The sequence below is a fragment of the Nematolebias whitei genome, chromosome 14 (assembly GCF_014905685.2).
Source record: "Nematolebias whitei isolate Nwh7 chromosome 14, NemWhi1, whole genome shotgun sequence".
NCBI classification, from domain to species: Eukaryota; Metazoa; Chordata; class Actinopteri; order Cyprinodontiformes; family Rivulidae; genus Nematolebias; species Nematolebias whitei.
In genome coordinates this window covers 10,095,344-10,101,001 of record NC_056511.1, presented here as the reverse complement: position 1 = coordinate 10,101,001, position 5,658 = coordinate 10,095,344, and the positions used below count along the sequence as shown (strand labels likewise).

The following is a 5,658-nucleotide window of genomic DNA, read 5'->3' as shown; positions in this document are numbered from 1 at the left end:
ATATATATATATATATATATATATATATATATATATATATATATATTGTTTTAGGTTTTTTTCCTTGTTCTTCCTAAAGCACAGATGTCAAAAATTGGTATCAAGCATTCAATTCAACTCTAAACTTATGTGTAACATAATTTGTCTTTTAGCGTGCCACATTTTTCAAAGGAACTAAGTTGGTACCAATGTGGAAATGCTCGTGAAAAGTTTTTTTTAAGGAAATAACAAATATTCTAAATGTCTTTTTACCTGTGCAGTATCTTCAGCTGCTTGTGGTGGCAGTAGTCAACCAGATGCTTCAATGAGTCGTATTCTGGCCGTGAAATAAACGACCTGCAAAGGTTGTGCTGACTGGAAGTCTTGTTTATTATTACCTGCTACTGAGGCTAAAAAGAAACGGTCCACCTTAGCATTTCTGAAAATATACTTCCTGACTTTTCACACTAGCAGCTCCCCAGGTGGTTCCTCTGTGCCTTGAGTTCTTGAATCCTGACTTGAACTTTTTCACACTCATCCTTGCACCCCTGCATAAACACATATAATCCACCCAAGACCCCGTGGGTATCCTTGCATCTGTGGCCTGTAGGAGCACACAGATCATGTCAAAGCCTCATTTCTGTCTCTTATGTTGAATTGGGGGGGGGGGGGGGGGGGGGGGGTTGAGGAAGGCTAAGCTAAAAACATGTGGCACCTTTCACCTTCAGGGGCGGCCCGGGAAGAGGAAAGGCCGGGTTTTGGAAAGGGCTGGAGTCTTTTGAAGCGTTTGGTCAGTGTCTGGCAGCAGCAGTGTGCCATTACTGAACAACAAGTCAGAACACTTGAACGTGTACGTCGTTTTTTTATTCTGACATCCTTCACCATCCATCCGTAGCAGCTTCCAACCGTAATCTTAAAGATGCAACAAAAAAAAAAAAATTATTTATACCTTTATTTTACCAGGAAGAAATCCATTGAGATAATCAGTCTCTTTTACAAGGATGTCCTGGAACAAACGATGCTGTTGGACACATTTATATTTGGCTCATAGGCATAAAAAAACTATTTATCACGCAACAATAAGACATCAGCAAAAAGCCTTTAAACAACAATAAACTTTATCCTTACAGAGGGTGTTATTGTGTTTTCCTCTAAACCAACAAGCAGAAGAATTGAAGGAATCAACCAGTTTATGAGAATCCATATCCCTGTGCCTTTTAACATTCATGCTAATTTCAATTGCAATTTTCTGCATGCCCTTAAAGAATACACACCAACCACCACCTTTCATGACTGTTAAAATAATTAAGATGAGAAATGAGATTTGCGGTTTTGGTTCTGGTCAAACCTTGTAAAATATTTTATTTAGGATTTCTTGTCATATTGCAAGGGTAGACATTTTTGTGTTGCCTAAAGTTCATTAAAGACTCAAAGCAGTCTGCTCCTCAGATGAATAATGTTTTTAACTTACACTTCATGTATGTGACCGTTTCTGTCCAGTGATGATTCTGTTGTGACTTGGCGCTGAATAAATCAACTGAATTGAATCCAGTTGAGGAGCAGACTGCTTTGAGTTTAACTTCATCGCACAACTCTCATCTCGAGCAAGCATGAAGGCGACAGTGGAACAGAAAAACTCCCTCATGAGGAAGAAACCTTTAGCAGAACCAGGCTCAGGACAAGCGGCCATCTGCTCTGACCAGCTGGGTTTGAGAAGAACAGGAAGGAGGAACAGATACACAATGGCAGGTCAAGAATCACATGTTAAAATAGAACTAGTATAAAAAATAAATTCTATTCAATTTTAACAAATCGTTTAGGGAATTAGGTCAATTTGTCCTCTAGTAGTCCAAGTCTATAGCAGCATAACAATCCAACCCTAACTATAGGATTTATCATTAAAGAAAGTCTTAAGTCCAGTCTGAAAACTGGACAATGTGTCAGCCTCATGGACAGAAACTGGAACTCGGTTTCACAAGAGAGGAGCCTGCAACTGGAAGATCTTCCTCTCATTCTGCTTTTTGAAACTCTAGGAACCGTGAATAAACCTGCAGTCTGAGAGCAAAGTGCTCTGTTAGGAAAATCTGGAATAATAAGATCTCGAATATAAGATGGAGCTAGGTTGTTGAGAGCTTTGTAGGTTAGAAGTAGGATTTTGAATTAAATTCTGGACTTGACAGAGAGTCAATGGAGAGAAACTAAAACTGGAGAGATATGATCTCTCCCACTAACTCCACTTAAGACTCTGGCAGCAGCATTTTGGATCAACTGAAGACTTTTTAAAAGAAGTATTTGTACACCAGATATTAAACCATTGCAACAGTCCAGTCTAGACGTGACAAATGCATGAACCAATTGAATTGAATAAGTTGTGGCAACCATCTTGAATTGGTTTAACTTAGAAAATCTTTAGTAAATGACTGTACAGTGATTACGGTAGTTTTTGTAAGTTTCATTAAAAGCATCCAGTGGTTCTTTACAAATGATCCAACAAAGCGGCAGAACTGACCGTAATCACGTATGGCAAAGCTTTAATAGCAGATCTCACGTGATCAGTTAGTGCTCAGACTGCGAAATGAGCCACGGCTATGAGCACCAACAAAAGTGGTCAAGTTTTTGTGTTAGTTAAGGACTCCAAAACTTAATCAGTTGCACTTGTCCATTCAAGTTAAATTTACTGGTTTGAGATATTTTGCTAACTCTACTGATGGCAAACCCACACAAACCTGAGGAAAAACATCACAAATGGCAGCAGGCAACAATAATCTAAAAAGTGCACAAGATGGACTGATTACGTCTACAAAGAAATTCTAATCCTATAAAGACACAAACATAGCTGAAATAATTAAACCCATAATAATTCTATAGACTCAAGTACATTGTTATTAAATCAAATTGAATAAAATCCCAATTTAAATCCGTTAAAATAAAGCATTAACTCAAATTTTCCTGTTTTAACTTGTTTATAAATGGAGCCAAAAACGCCGAATGTTTAAAAAGGATCTACTGCAATTAAAAGCAATCACTTTATTCAAAGTTTATGTTTTTCCATCCGTGTCAGTGAGCACATTGCTCGCATGTTGAGACACTTGGAAGAGAAGAGTGAAGGATGGAGCCCGGAAGAGACTGCAGGAAAAGGAAGGAGCGAGAGGAATGGGTGCGCGGACCGAGATGCCCTCCATCTCCCGGAGGGCAAAGACTCTGCAAATGGCTCCGTCGTTCAGAGACAGTACGGAGAAGGAAGGTGGAGAAATAAACAGTAGGCGAGGAGTGGGAACAGTGGGGGCAGGAAACTGTCGGTGACCTACTGGACAAACAAATTGGTTTGCAAACAAAACGGATTAAGAGGCTGAGCTGAGCAACAACAACAAAACACAAGAATGATGTTGCAATGTGAGCTCATCTATTTTGAAGGGGGCTGAGTTTAGAGGCTTCATGTGGAAGGGTGTTGTATATTCGGCTGTGTGCATGTGTGCGCGCACGAACGCTCTGCAAGTCAATATTTGTCTGCTTTGCCACGTCCCCAGACATCCCATTCGGCGCAACAGACCGTAAAGCTGTCAAATGCGACCTGAATATTCTGTCTTCATCTGCTTCCTCCTTTCTCTTTTTTTTTTCTTCATCCTCCTCCTCCTCCTCCCCCCCCCTCCTTCCTCACACTCACCCACTTCCTTTTGATTTCCTTATCCATCGATAACAATATCTTTGGGGCAGAGATGTATCAATGGGTGTGGTGGCCTCCCCCCCCCCCCCCCCCCCGCCCTCACTCCCATGGAAGAGCAAGATTATCTCCTCTTATCTATATCTCTGTTTGCTCACACCATCAAATCATTTCTGCCTGTGTGAGTCGCTGATATATTTTAAAACCAGCGCATGTTTTATAGTTCTTACAGTATCATCCACTTTGTGTCTCTTATCTGCATTATGTTTTATTACACACATACACACCACGGGTTGCTGTTTTCCTGCAGATAGCTGCTGTATCTCTTGTCCTGAGCTAAAGCTAAATGACTTCAAGTTGTTGTTGTTTTTTTTATTTTCCAAGTATATCGTACAGCTGACTTATCTGTCAGAACTTAATTTCTATAACTTTCTTCTAAATCCATTGGTTTTCTACAGCAAACATTGCAATTTGCAGATAGTTTGTTGCTCTGTCTTTAGTTATATGCAGTATGTGTTGACATTAAATTATTGTGTGAATGCTTAAGTAATGTTTAGTGTTTGAGGCTTTTAATGCTTTAGATCTACAACAGTTTTTCCTTTCTCCAAAATGTTGTTCACACTGCGAGTTAAATTCACATTTTTCAGGCCCACAAGTCCTTTCATCTGGATAGCTTTGGCCCATATAAAAACATTTGGACGCCCCTGATCTGTGGTCATTTCCAGTATGCATATCTTACTACAGTATGTTTCATCTCAACCATTATTATTAATATTTTCTTTCTCTCGTTTACTGTTTTTCTCTTTTTCTTTGCTTTGGTAACTTTTAACATTTTGTACTTTCTGTGTAGTTTCTGGCATTTGTTGGGGTATATATGTTGCATGTTTGTGGTTGGAAAATTAAAAATAAATTGTGTGAATTTGTAAATAGATGCATTTTCTTGCAGTTCATTGTGGTATCATTAGCTGTAATTTAGTCATTGGCTTTTAAGATCGTTTCTTTCTTTTTGTCGAATCAGGTTTTAAATATTTTCCTCAGGCTCCACCCACCTGACCAAATATGGTCTTATGAAGAAATCCTACTTGGTGCTGCCAAATCAAAAAAAAATATATGGATTCAATATGACAATTTACAACTCTAGCTATGCCCGTATGTAAATTTTTTGTTATCCTTGTTACGACTATTGAAAAACACTTTAAACATCTAAAGTGCATAAACGACACACAGCGAACTGTTTGAGCTCTATGATTATATTTGATGGTTAAATCTTTTTTTCTTCTTATGTGTTGCCATTTTGTCACAATCCTCATGATTTTTTTTAATTTTTTATCTCAGCTAAAAATGTTTGTTATATTATGTGCCAGCATAATGACACGGTTGTCAACCAGTTTACTCGTCTTTGCCTCCTTTTTCATGTAAATCCCTGTAAGACCTGTGTCATGATGCGTTTGCGGCGCCTTATTTTAAACTTGCCTTTTGCCTGCGTGCGAGTATGTTTTTATTCTTTTGAGAGGCAGCCTGGCGCAGGCCCCAGACTTGATAAAAACATGCTGGGAGCATGGCAGCGCTACACCTACTCCACTACAGGGTACAGGCACCGGGCCCTGTCCTCTCCAATTGGCAGCCTCTGTGCTGCTGTACCGCTGATAAGAGGCTGGTGTAAATAAAACTGTACAGCAGAGCTTGTTAGAGTGCTGAAAGTAGAGTGCAGGAGGGCAGAGGGAAATAAGACAGAGCGTGCGGTGTCTGTACTCATTGTTCTGACAGCATACTGTGTCTGTGTCTGCACGAGTTTGTGTGTTGTGTGGAAAAAAACTGGACTGCAACGCAATTTTTGTTGTGTTTGGCATGTACTCATTTTTATCTTGTGATTAAAAATGAAACTTTATAGATATGGTGAGTACGGTTTAGGCGTTTTTGTTTTTATGGCCGTGGGAACCGTGGGAATAAATGATTAGTAGCTGATATGCGTGTGTGTTTGGGTGTGTGTGTATGTGTGTGCATGAAGGGTGTGTGTT

The 5,658-nt window shown here is 39.4% G+C and overlaps 1 protein-coding gene across 1 annotated transcript in view; it reads left to right on the top strand.

The window, feature by feature from the left end:
• Positions 1 to 5,658, top strand: part of LOC119420824 — a 10,261-nt gene that overhangs the window by 1,367 nt on the left and 3,236 nt on the right. The window lies entirely within an intron of this gene.